Source organism: Octopus bimaculoides, chromosome 6 (assembly GCF_001194135.2).
Source record: "Octopus bimaculoides isolate UCB-OBI-ISO-001 chromosome 6, ASM119413v2, whole genome shotgun sequence".
Lineage (NCBI taxonomy): Eukaryota > Metazoa > Mollusca > Cephalopoda > Octopoda > Octopodidae > Octopus > Octopus bimaculoides.
The window spans coordinates 53,742,617-53,757,327 of NC_068986.1; the positions used below are offsets into that span (position 1 = coordinate 53,742,617).

Consider the following 14,711-nt stretch of genomic DNA (forward strand, 5'->3'; position numbering starts at 1 on the left):
TTATAGTACAAACTATGTTCTGTGAAACATTAAGATTCAAAGATACATCACCATCTCTGTTTTTTTTTTGCTCTTTTTCTTTCTCTCTCTCTCTCTCTCTCAACAGCCTAACTCTTCCACCTGAACTCTCATTCTCTTTTCCTCTCCCTCCACCCATTCTACAAACATCAGTAAGATAGTTCTTGTTATTTTTATGTATAAGATGGGTATGTGAACTACTACCCAAGTTAGCATTTCACAACAACCACACATCTTGTTAAGATCCATACCTACCACTTACACATGCCAATATATATATCTACCTACACACACACACACACAGACATTTATTATATATTTAAGAAAGTTTGAGCTTATACATATTTCCTTGCTCCCCATCACCACCACCACAGCTCCACAAAAGCACTGACTGTATTTTACTATTCTACTCCTCTTCCAGCACCTCACAGAAAGTTTTGCCATTTCCAATCTTTCTCTTTCCTTTCTCTCTAGTTCTTTATTCTCTTTTCTATCTTCTCTTTCTCCCCACTTTACTATTATTCAATTAGTTTACTCACTTTCTCTGTCTCTCACATACTTTCCAGTTTTCATTCTTCTTTCTCCTGTTCTAATACTACCAACATCTCATTCAATTCTTTGCTTCCCTTTCTCTTTCCCTTTCAAAATGAAGTAGCAAGGTGACAGTTTTAGCAGAAGACTTGATTAATACAGAGCTTCAGCTGACCATGCCAGTACCAGTCAATTACTAAAAGTGACCAAATCAGCTGATTGTAATTAGTTTAAGCAGAGGAAAGTCAAATGGTTACAAGTTCAAATTATGGTCATAGTCAAATTTGCCTCCTCCCTTACAAGCAATTTGTTACAAATGAAGTTTCCAACACTAATGTCATAAAATGAGGTTTTCCATAAGCACATATTTTGATCTGGTTAACAAATCTGGTTAACAAATCCACTTCAATCAAACCAATTCCATCATATCTGCAGAACTTCCTACACCTATACAAAAAAAAGAGAGAGAGAGAAAAACGAAACAAAAAACTTCTCCAGATGGTTCATGGTCTCTGTGGTGCTCTCTGAACAATAAATGCACCAATGGTATCCAATACTATTTGTCAAGGAAACCCAAACAGGTGAGAATGGCTAGTCCTACTCTTTTACTTGTTTCAGTCTTTTGACTGTAACCATGCTAGAGCACCGCCTTTAGTCAAGCAACTCAACCCCAGGACTTATTCTTTGGAAGCCTAGTACTTATTCTATCGGTCTCTTTGGCCGAACCGCAAAGTTACAGGGACGTAAACACACCAGCATCAGTTGTCAAGCGATGTTGGGGGGACAAACACAGAAACGCAAACACATACACACATACATACATACATACATATATATATATATATATATATACACACATATATACGACGGGCTTCTTTCAGTTTCCGTTTACCAAATCCACTCACAAGGCTTTGGTCGGCCCGAGGCTATAGTAGAAGACACTTGCCAAAGGTGCTACGCAGTGGGACTGAACCCGGAACCATGTTGTTGGTAAGCAAGCTACTTACCACATAGCCAGAAAAAAAAAAGCACAAAAGGCTGAAGGATTTCAAAACTTGGTTTGATAATATGAAAGAGATAAAAGATGACTAGTTCTCTACTTATCAATTTTGAGTTCTGCAACTGAATAAAGTCATCAAACATGCCAGCAAATATATTATTAAGGGATCTAACACTGCGATGTTTGTTCTGACACAACAAAACAGACAAGATAAAGTCACCCAATTCCAGCAAGGACAATGCAAAAGCATCAATAAGGTTTTCTGGTGCATTTTGTTTCTTCCATTCATGAAGTTGCCACAGCATTCAAACTTGGAAAATCCACACAAAATCCAAAGGACACAACAATTACAGCCTTTTTCAAGCAGTAGCTGTACAGTTCCTTTGCAAAAACATTATTGTACCGTTAGGATCCATTCTACTATATATGGAACAACAAGCAACAGAAATGAAGTTGCAATGAGTCTTTATTGAAGGTCAACCTGACAAGTATTGAGAGTGCCATTGGAAGATAGTTTACTGCACACACACCAGTCAACTTGAATGCTTCTTTTAATGACTTCTTCATAAAGTGCAAGGTTTAAGTTCATTACAAGATCGTTAAATAGTCTATGGCAAAGTTTGTAACACTTATAAAGAGTGACAATGCTTTACATATGGATTGCTGAAGAATGACATCCAGTGAGAGGTAACATAGTCAGGAGCTTCTGTACCTCAAACAGAAAGAGTTTCAAGGCTCTTACAACATGCTGTTAAAAATCCAATCAGACTCAAGTATCATGATGACCTTATTAGAAGTTTCAAGCATTAACCTTAAAGGATGAACCCAGATGTGAAAAAAGGGTACACTAATAAAATTTACAATGCTGCCTTCATTGATAAAGTCAAGGATATAAATAGCACAGAACTCCAAAAATAATGTCTCTCTCAGCTTAGAGACACTGAATCAAGAGAAATTTTAAAGAATCATCATATAATGTTAATACAGTAATAGGATATATCCATGATGAACCCAAACCCACTGAAACCAGAGAGCAGTTTATTTAGCTATTTTTGACGAGGTTCAGCAACAAGATAAAATTTGCTTCCTTGATATTCATGACTGAACTGGAATGTCAATCTTGATCAGTCTATTACTTGTCAGAGTTTGTCAACAGAATAGCATAGCTATTGCAGTTGTTTTTCCAGGTATAACCACAAACTAATTCCTGTAAGTCATATAGTACATTTCTTCTTTCAAGCTTCTTATGGACTTGAGCAGAAATGATGCACCATTTCGCAACACTGTATTCATTGTATTGAAATGATGCACCCTTTTGAAACACTGGACAAGCTTTCAAGAAATTCATAAGCATCTCCCAATCCACTGCCTTTCTCCCAATGCCTCCTTTTTCTCTACTGCCCCCTTAGACACCAGCAACCACCTGGACCCTCTCAACGCCCACCAGGGGGGCGGTACCACCCACTTTGAGAACCTATGCTTTAAATCATCATTACTTTGAACAAAGGCTAAAATGTTCAAACAGTCAACAAACATGAGAGCCAATCTTTTTGGATGTCATCTGTCATGTCATTTTGCCAAGAATTTCTTATAAGTTAGGGAGAAAAGATTTCTTTCCAATAGTAACAACAGCATAGACACAGCTCCTATAAACACATTAGTTAAGACAGTAGTGAAATGATAGCAAGGGTGTTCCTCAAATTGCAACATCATTAACACCAGAGTGAATGTGTGGAAAAAAAAAAAAATCAACTAGCAACTGTTGTAGGAACACACAGAAAACAGTCAAATTTACAAATTAATAAACGGTATTGTCTATTAAATAGTTCACTGCCCATCAGAATTTTTAAGTTCACTGGAACCTTCAGGTCTACCACCAAACCTTACTTACAGATCTATGTATACATGTGTATGAGTGTGTGTAAATATATACATAGGTGTGTGTGTGTGTACACATCTGAAATTTCCTTGTAATCTGTAGCAGAATTAAGAAGAAATTCCATGTATGGAAGCAAAATGTGGAATCAAAGGGCATCAAGCTTAAGCTACTAAAGACCACTATTCTAGCAAGTAGGAAAAACAGAAATGTTCAGGAAATTGACTTTGATATGTATAAAAAAGTGCAAGCAAAAATTTCATACAGTGTATGCAGTACAAAATATGGACACACAAAACACGCAGCAATTTGACAGGAAGATTAATATTTTTCTATTAACCTTCTTGTAGGTTTTGTATGTGGTAAATGTGCAGGAGCAATTAACATTAAGAAGACATGAAACAGATTTTTTCAAATGCCCAGGAAGATCCCTTGAGGTAGACGGACATTAAATAATGGTGTTAATGATGACATACATATACACACATACATGTATGTATGTGCATGCATATGTGTAAGTGCAGAGCCAGAAATATTCAACAGGGAGAAGAGGCATACTGAAAAACTATTTTAGGAATGATTGATCCATAGCTTTGGTGAGAACATCTGTCAAAGAACAGGGTATATAAGGACCTTTAAGTGTGGCAAGGACGCCCTAACTCCAGTACTACATTGTTTTGTGGATGAGTTCAGGAAGACAAAGCCTAAGAAAGTTACTCCTTGAGAGAAAAACAAGCTGCAGTGGTTAGCTTTGAGGGCAAACCTGACAGATTGGATTTCTATTTGCCTCCTGCAGTTGAGAGGAGTTACCAATCTTCTTGAGTCACTCTTACAATAAGATCTACCTCCTTCACAGGGGAGATAGTGATATTGAGAAATGTGCACCTCCAATGAAGCTTTATTGCACAACCGAAATGATTGTTTGGCAGTCATGCTTTGATAATGGTTGATATTTTTGTGTTTCCTCTCATTTGGTGGGGAAACGGCTATGTTTTTTTTTTCTTTGACTCCTTGTATTATTAGAAAAATTATCTTTCGATTGATATATCATATAAGATATATATCATAGAAAATGTGTAACCTTATGTCAATGCTAGAAATTATTATTATTATTGCACTTAGAGAAACTCTTAGGTTGAACATGTGTTGTATGAGCTGCATTACTATATTTAGTGGCTTTTTTGTAGAATGTAGAATGTACTTAGTATAATCAATTACTCAAAGATTACACATTAATTTGTAAGTCCTTTAGATGCTGATTCAGTATTTATTCGATGACATTGCCCCTAACACTTATGCGTGCGTATATGTGTGCATATGTATATGTGTGTGTGTATGTGTGCGCGCATGTGTGTGAGTGTGTGTGTGTGTGTGATTAGAAGATTGTTAATCAACCACACTATAGCCATCAGCCGAACAAAGCATCATGAGTGGATTTGGTTGGCTGATGGCTATATCATAGAAAAAAAAAGTAAAACAAAAAGCAAAGTTTATTAAAACTGTGCAGTTACAGTGTTCAAATTCTTGTTCAAATTCATACATTACAATATTTCAAATAGAACTCACAAAACAAGTTAAAATTATGCACACACACACACACACACTTCTTCACTTTATGAGTTTATTCAGGAGAAGCACCAGTACCTATGACTAAAACATGATCTCCAAAATTGATATGATTTGTGCAGCTTTATGTTGCCTGAACATCTCTAAGTCAATGTCAGCAGGATGTTTATTGGTGTGAGGGAATTAAGAGTGTCGACACTGATGGTGATCTAATCACTTAGCTGACTTGAACTGTCATAGGAGTGTAGAGAGTATGAAATATATGGCAACTGGTTTTGATTAGGCAATGGAAAAGGATCCGATAGATATAAAGATAGTGACAGCCTGGTAAAGACTGGCACTGGAGGTAAGAAAAAGGTCAACTATGTGTGGAGTGTTTGTGCATGAGTCAGGGACACAAGTGACAGTACTGTTGCAGTAAGTTCCTATTTGCATATGCATTGTTAAGAAAAAGTTTGCTTTCCAATCAGACGGTTTCAGATTCAGTTCCACAGTAAGGCACCTTGTGCAAGTGCTTTCTACTATGGTTCTGGGCTGACCAAAGTCTTGTGGGTGAACTTGGTAGACAGAAACTGAAAGAAACCAATCATGTGTGTGTGTGTGATCATCATCATCGTTTTAACATCCACTTTTCCATGCTTGTATGGATCAGGTGGAATTCACTGAGAAAGCTTTTTTAAGATCTGATACCCTGTCTGTTGCCAACCCTCGACTGTTTTCAAACAAGATAATATTTCCTTATGATCTGACATGCTTTACATGGAAGACTGGAAATGAGGAACATCACGTGATGTCAAGACAAGGAAACATACATACATACACACAAACACACATGTGTCCATGTGTGTGTGTTCTCCTTGCTTTGACATTACGTAATTTCCACAACTCTACAATGTGACCGTCATAGCAATATAATTTGCAGAACTATACGTGAGACATCTGCATGAGATTGAACATGTATATAGTTCTACCAATTATATTTGGAGTTATATTTCAAAAGTCTTCGTTTTGGCATGCCAAATGCCACTTACGTTCTGGCGTTTGCTGAATTTTCCTTTCAGTTTCCACCTATCAAATCTGCCTATAACATTTAAGTCAGTTTGTTTGGCAAACAGGTGGATTCAGATCCAATACCACTGTCCAGAACCTCAAGCAAATATCTACTATGTCCCTGGGTCAACCAGTGCCTTGTGAGTGAATTTGGTAGAAAGAAATTATGTGAAGGTCTGTCAAATGTATGTATATATGTTACATGGTTGGGTCATCAGTGACTAAACTGACAACCTCACCAAGTCTGGTGAGTAGGGTGGCTTTTGGTTTTGTGGGATGCAAAACAAAACCTGTCAAAGGGCAGATGAATTCAGGAGAATCAATGGCTATCCATTTAAAACCACCAGCAGTGAGGGACCCCTGGCTGTTGTTGTAACATCTTTTGATGAGAGGGACACTCTGATGCAAAACGCGCAGTTTCACATGATTACCAGTTATCTCACTTCAACCTATCACTAGGTATTAACCATGGAGACTTAGAGAGTGGTACTCATGTTGTACAAGTATTTCTCACTATAATCCAATGGCCTACATATGTCTCTCTATGTTGGCCTCGTTTGTTATTCCATCTGCTGAAAATCCCATGGTAATGGAAGAGTGGCAACAGGTGCAGAACTTAACCAGCTGAAAAGTGCAAAGTTACAGAGATCTGCAGCAAGACTGAATAGTCATCTGAGAGATCATGGATGGAAAGTCAGTAATGCCATTGACAATGAGCCAGTGAAAAGAGACAGCAATCATCTGTTTAAATGGAGCTGTCACCATGTGTAGGTAGGTGTGAGTGTGTATATATGTGTCATTGTGTTTGTCTCTTACAGCTTGACAACTAGCGGTTTAACAGGGAGATTGATAGAATACATACCAGACTTAAAGAAGAAAGTACTAGGGTCCATTTGACTGAATAAACTATTCAAGGCAGCATCTAACTGAAACCATTAAGAGTATACATATATGTGTGCATGCATATATATATATATATGCATACACACACCATATATATACATATATATAGACACACAGATAACAAACTATTTCAAATATATACATTGCGAAATGTATGTTACAATATATGGTAAGTATTCTGCAAATCAATTGTGTAACTATAATTTATTTCCTCGTTGTAACTCTTTCTGTCTCATTGCCACACCAGCATTTTCCCATGGATTAATTATCACCATTAAGACCATGAATTGGAAAAAATCATTAGGATGTTAGGTAGAATACTATACAGTTTTGGGGGTTTTTTTTGTTGTTTTATTTTTTGGCTCTCTGCACTCCTGTTGTGGCTTGTTTTGCCTTTCATCCTTTCATGGTCAATAAATGAAAAGTACCAGTCCAAAGCAGCAGATTGGCAAAATTGTTGATGTAGTATATCTTGCAGTATCTCCCACAGCTCTTTGCATTCTGAAGAAAACACCTGCAAAAACAAGTGCACTGTTGTATCAGCCCTTGCCTTTCCCTAAGATAATGTTAGTGATGTGGAGACAAGAGACCTGCATGCATGGGCAACTCCTATTTATCTATAAATGAACCTTGAGTAGACCAGCACACAGGAGAGAAACTTTCCAGGTACATATAGAAAAAAAATCAGACATGATTGTAGCTATTTTTCAAATCTCCATTCTTTATAACTGACATTTAAGCCATGCCCAACCTATCTTCTCTGGAACGTTATATTTAGGACCACTTTTCTTTTGATAATAGACTCAAATGTAAGATTTGGTTACATTTCTGTAAAGGCTCACTTATTGTCTCGTATGTATATTTTATAAAGCTCTGTTACTTTCAGTGTGCAAAAGTGACTGTTGTTATTGTTGTTGAGCACCAGGTCAGTTCTGGTCAAGCAGGCTTATGGTATATAGTTATTTGAGTGACAACAAGCATTCCAAATATCAGCACGACTGGACCTAACCTGGGGCTACACTTCAAAACACCAAAACTTAATGACTATTTTTCAGGGGCTTTTTCTCTTTCTCTTTTTTTTTTTTTTTTAGTTTTTGTGAAAATACAGCATCTATATAGAATATTATTTTTTTTTCTTTTTAGGTGGTGGATGAACTTGGTATCTTTAAACATCTAATTGAATTTTAGTTGTTTTTCTCACATGAGTTATATTTCCTTTGATTTAATTTTTACACTTGTAATATAGAAATAACATCAATTGAACAAAATAATAACCAGGTAACTTTAATTATTTCTACCAACATTAGAATCACTACTAAAACAGCAATCACCACCAACCCCAACAGACTTAATAATCATCACAATCACACATACTGGCAATAGTAATCAATACTCTCTCAAATTATACCCTACCACCTTGAAAAAAATTGGAAGAGGACATTGTATAATGTAGTTCTAGATACATATGTAAGTAAAAGATAGGATGGCCATAGCTGGAATGTCTGTGATAATAGACTCCTGGATCAAAGCTGACTTGCTGCTTAACAGCAAAGTCATAGAACTCAATCAGTGGAGTGACCAAGCAAGAAGCAGTTTACAGTATATTAAATATATAGTAACAAAGGTAGTCGGTAGTGAGCTCAGTCGCTACTTCAGGGTCTGACAATCCTGCTTGACAATCATGTAGTGGTGTTCATTAATGCTCAGTGGCATGTCTTCTGGTTCTTCATGTTCTTAGTTCAAATTCTGCCTTACATCTTTTTGGAGCCAATAAAAGAATGTATTAGTCAAGTATGGGAGGCAAGATAATCAACTCATCATCTCCCCCTAAAAAATTACAGGTCTTCTGCCAATTATTATCATTATCATTATTATTATTATTATTATTATTATTATATAAAGGGTAGATGATAGATAGCAGAATCAGTAGCAGGATACACAAAATGTGTTGCAGTTTTGGATTATGACTCTTTATATACGAAGTTCAAATCCTGTTATGGTTGACTTTACCCTACAGTCTTCTGGGGCTGATAAAATAAATATGCTATGCACTAGTAGTGACTAAATCACTTCTACATTTTCCCTCATAATATCTAGACTTGTACCTACATTGGGAATTATCTACCAATATTCAGTCTGTCACAGTCTTTGACAGTTCATGTCAAACAACCATTACAACAGAATGTAATCTGAGTATTAAGCTTTCAATAACCTTTAGCTATGGAATGAAATGAAAAATAAACATTATCAAGATTGAAGCTAAGATAAAACAAGTTTGATTTTATACTTTAAGCAACATTAACTATGGAACACAAAATATTTAGCATAATGAAACAATGTTATGAAGATCTATTAAATTTATGGAACAAAATAGAAAAAAAAATGAAAATCCACAAAATGTGGAATTTCACTGGTCCTGTTAGTTAATATCAACATGGTTGAGAATGCTAGATATTGTTGAGTAGGGGTCAAAATTACTAACAATATTTAGTTACATCCTTTTATGGTCTGAGTTAAAATCATGTCAGGTTCAACTCTGATCTCTATCCTTCCAGGTAGGAAATTTTAAATTCTAGAAACAGGTACTGCGGTTGTGTAACCCAACTACATCACTCATCAAAAACATGCATAATGATTTTAAAAAATCATTATTATTAAAAGGACTATGAATGAACAAAATGCCATACAATTTAGTTAGGATTTTTTTTTTATATATGTTCTGTGTTCAAATCATTCAAGAGTCAGATCTCTCAATTTGTGTCTAAGTAATTATTATTAGCAGTTCTGTATTAGAGGATATCAAGTCTCTGGTAAAACAGATATCACATACTCAGTGAATAACAGTAGTTCCCTTCCCTTTTCCCTTCCACAAACTACTATACCTCACAGTGGGTAAAAAAAATATAGTCTTTTCTCTTTATTTATTTATTCTGTCACAATATATGAAAACATTGCAAGCAGTGCCAAATTTTTCAACCAATTGAAATCTCCAATAAAATAATAACAAAATAAAATAGAATTAAAGAAATCTAAATATTTGGAATGTATTATTTTGGAATGTCAAACAAACAAACAAATCAACATTTCAGGAGTAAAATAATTATTAGCTAGGTAAATGTTCAAATATTTCACATACAAATATAAGCAAATTCAACATTATTAAAGGTATACTAACTGGCATCATATCTTTAACATATTCTTGAGAGAGAGAGAGAGAAAGAGACAGAGAAGGTGTTGTCTTTAATGAGATCATTCAGGGCATCCTTAGAGGAAATTAATAAATACTATTCAAGAAATATGGCACAACCATTACCAAAGAGCTAATCTTTAACAATGCAATGGTGCTAATAATTAATAACAATAATAATTATTTCTAACATAGGCACAAGACCAGAAATTTAATGGAGAGGAAACAGTAAGTTAAATCTCTCCTCGGTGCTTGACAACTGGTTCATTATTTTATCAAACCTAGAAGAATGAAAAAAAAAAAAAAAAAGCTAAACTTAGCAGGATTTGAACAGAGAAGGTGGAGAGGCAAAACAAATACTACAAGGTATTTTGTCCAATGTTGGGATGAATCAGCCCTAATAATGGTTTCCAATTTAGGAATAAGGCTAGAAATTTTGAGAGGAAGGTATTAGGTGATACCATTGTCTCCATACTTGAACGGTTCTTTATTTTATTGACCCTGAAGGAATGAAAGGCAAAATTGACCACAATAGGATATGAACTCAGAAGGCAAAGAGCTACAAGAAATACCACAAAGCATTCTTCCTAACACTCTAACACACCTTCCAGTTCATTACCTTATTCTGCCCAAATAATTAATAACCACTTCTAGTATAATCACAAAGCCAGAAAAAGGCAAAGTTGACCTCAACCAGATTTGAACTCAGAAGGCAGAGCCGGAACAAATTTATATGTGTGTGAGTGTGTGTGAAGGAGTGTGGCTTAGTGGTTAGGGCATTCGGCTCACAATCGTAAGGCCATGAGTTCAGTCCCCAGCAATGCAGTGTGTCCTTGAGCAAGACACTTTATTTCACATTGCTCCACTCAGCTAGCAAAAATGAATAATACCTGTATTTCAAAGGGCCGGCCTTGCCACACTTTGTGTCATGTTGAATATCCCTGAGAACTACGTTAAGGGTACATGTGTCTGTGGAATGCTCAGCGACCTGCACGTTATTTTTTAACAGGCAAGTTGTTCTGTTGACAGCTGGGACCCTCGTCATAACCAACAGAGTGCTCTTTATGTATATGTATATGTATATATATATATATATATATATATATATATATATATATATATATATATATATATATATATATATACATACAGATATATGTATATAAGTATTTTCTAATATTTCCACCAATCTGAATTTTTTTTTTTAAAGAAACAAGATGTTTTTTAAGACTTTTGGTCACAAAAAAAACAAAAAAAACTTGTATTAAAGGTATACTAACAGGCATCATATCTTTAACAATAATGAAGAACAAAGCTGAGTGTGAAAGCAGCAGTGTTATTCAACATCAAGTTAACCCTGATCAAGTAACCCTAGGAACAAAGACTCTTCCACTTTTTAAGAGAGTAAGATTATCATTTGAAGGAAATTTGACTTTTTTCTTTTTCCTTTTTAGAGATCAAGTGACATCAAATGGCTCTTTCACTGGTTGGTTAAACAAATTTCTAGTTTCAGTAGTGATGACTGCCACATGTTGAAGCATTTAGCTCTGATGATCCTAATTTAGATTCTCTATGCGAGACAAATTCACTTCACTTACAAGTCTTTAGGGATGGCATAAATGTTACAATAACCCATTTGTCTCCTATCATTAAAAGCAATAATCAGTTCAGCATTGTTATCGTTTAGTTCCCAAGGATGCCCTACACTGAGCAAACTTATGATCAAAAACATTCTAGTTGTGACCATCCTGCATCTTCCCAGATACTGTGCACCACAATATGATTTCAAGGAAAACTGGCTGCCATTTCTAGTAGATTGAGTAAGAACACAGAGTATTCCTCATTGGCTGCCTCAAGTACATAGATTATTAAGGAAATAGACTAATATTGACAGAATTACAGAAAGTACAAAAGAAACAGTTCTAAGGACAAAAAACTGGATAAAGTTTTCCAAACTGAGCTTTTGGAAGTAATCGACAGTTACAGTATACAAAGAAAACAGGGTAACGCCATTAGGAGAAGTTAGGATGAAATTACCAAGATCTACGATGTCTTTAACAGTTTCCACCACAACAGCTAACTCTTCATAACTTCTCCTACTAATAGCATTACCCTATTCTCTTTCAATACTATATGATAACCATGTTGCCTGAGATATACCAGCACATTATCATAATCAACAGAGTGAATACCACAGGTCTGAGAAGAGGGATGCATAATAAAGAGGTTCTAATAATGAGTAAAGACCTTGCAAGTTTAAGAATAGTAGTATCATTTCAAGCAAAACATCAGCTACACAGGCCTTACTAGTATGGGAGGGCATTCAAGTGTTATTAGCTCAGAACTTACTGATCTGGGAGATCATCTAAAAGCCATAGGTCAAGAACTTGCTTGTTTAGAGGGGAATCCAAGAGCTTGTTGGTCCAGGATGGCACCCAAAAGTTACAAGCCAAGTTACTGGTCTGAGAGAGTGCCCAAGAGTTGTTAGCCTAGCACTTATTGTTCTGAGATTGGCATCCAAGAGTTATAGACACAGCACTTGCAAGAGCAGAAAGTTTCCAAAGCCACAGGCCCAACATATGCTGGCTTGAAAGGGTATCCAAGACCCAGCACTTCTTTCTCAGAGTAGATATTTTTTCTCAACAAGAGTAAATGTAAAGAATGGCAATATTTCAATTATAGATCAGATAGACTAGTGACAGTTAGCAATAGTGGATTTTCTTTTTTCCTTGAATCTAGTAATGCAATTTGACAGAATGGTTCATGTAGTTTAGCCCCAAATCAGCCCAGATGAAACAAACCTAAGAGTGGTCAAAGGTATTCCAACTATGACTGATACATCTTTTTCAAACAAAACATTTAGGACTACCTTTCCAATGTGACCTTCCATTTCTAATGGTAGTAAGGTGTGATTGAAGTAAACAGTACCAACTGCTGCCATTTCTAGACAGTACAGATGATGACAGTGATAATTTTCTGAGAGTATGTGATTATTTTCTACTCTGCTACTTAACCACTGTCTGATAAACTGCTGGTGCAGTAGCATGACAGTTCTTCAACTTGATAGACTGAAGATTAAAATAGGTGTGCTATTTCAGATTTAAAAAAAAAAATTTCCTGTTAAATCAGATTTGGGTTTTGTAAAGGATCAGTAACTACTCAGATTAATAATCATTCAAACACGGAAAAGGATCACCCATCTCAATGATACAGTTTTAGCGCAGGATAGCAAATGGCTGAATAGACAAGTGGCAAAGTAATTCTGTTTCTATATGGGATTCTTAATAGTTGGATCTATACAGTAGCATTTGGTGAAAGTCATTCGAAAGTTTGACACTATTTAATATTGATTTTGCCCAAAGTCAGCCCTAACTGAGCAGACCTATGATGAAAAACGCTCCAACTATGGTCTTACTGTCATTTTGCATGTCCAGGTATACATTATTCCATGTGTCCTTTCTTTCCATTTGTCACCCTCAATAGGGTGTGATTTGTGAGAGAAGTCGCTATCTCTAGCAGGTTAAACAACTACACAGAAGTTCCTAAGTTGGCTTCAAACTATTAAGGATGCTAGAGGTGGAAGATTTGAAAAGAGGAGGGTGGTATCATCAACATAGGAGTGTACAGTGTAGAAGAGTAGGTTGATAATGAAGTTGTAGTATGAGGGTCGTAAGGGAGAGGAGACGATAAGTCTTAGTGGAGACCTGAGTCAATGAGGTAATTCGACCCCCACCTTCCGCCACACAACAGATGCTAACAACCTACCAAATTCAAGTATTCAAACTCATTGTGTAATTCATAACCTGAGATTTTAAGAAAATTTGACTGGAAACTTGGTTGGTTTTTAATAACATTGAGTAGTATGAAAAGCCACGATCGAACGTATTCTAAGATCGTCTTCCTAAGTCAACTCCGAGCCAGCCTTATCAAACAAACACAGTTTTCGAAGCTGTTCCGACCATGACCATCACGTTTGTTTGCATATTTTTCGGCAGTGGTGTATGTAAGAGAATTTGGCTGCTATTTCTAGCAGATAGAGCGATCACATGGAAGCTCCTCGAGTGTTGGAAACGGTTGGGCAATATTATAAGGAAAAGCTTATATTTCATGATGGGTGGATGGAACACAGAGTCACAAAGCTTCTTGGTTTTGGAACGAGTATCTTTTAGAGTGTGATAAACAATTCTAAAGCCAGTCACTCTGTTATACTAAATGTGAAGAATTTGTTTCATTTGACGACTTTAGATATTAATAAAAGAGGAAATGTTTATCGGTGGACGATAGCGTTGGAGATGGGGATGTGACAACCATGCTGGCTTTTGCAGCAGGGGGTATTGTTAGCAGAGCCATCTAGGTTAAAGAGTGTTGGCTGAGGTGACTCACCAAAATTGGTGAAGCTGCACTTGGAGAAAAAGACCAGAATGCAAGACTGCAATTGGAAGAATAACTTGTTGATCGACTAGTGGACAAAGGAATTTCATATTCTTTCTTTGTTCTCATGGAAATATACACTTTTTAAAGGCATTTCATAAAACCAAACTTTTATGTGTACGTGAATATATATATATATATATATATAT

The 14,711-nt window shown here is 36.0% G+C and overlaps 1 protein-coding gene across 1 annotated transcript in view; it reads right to left on the bottom strand.

The window, feature by feature from the left end:
• The window catches only part of LOC106880145 (protein fem-1 homolog C), a 34,683-nt gene that overhangs the window by 18,489 nt on the left and 1,483 nt on the right, over positions 1 to 14,711 (bottom strand). The window lies entirely within an intron of this gene.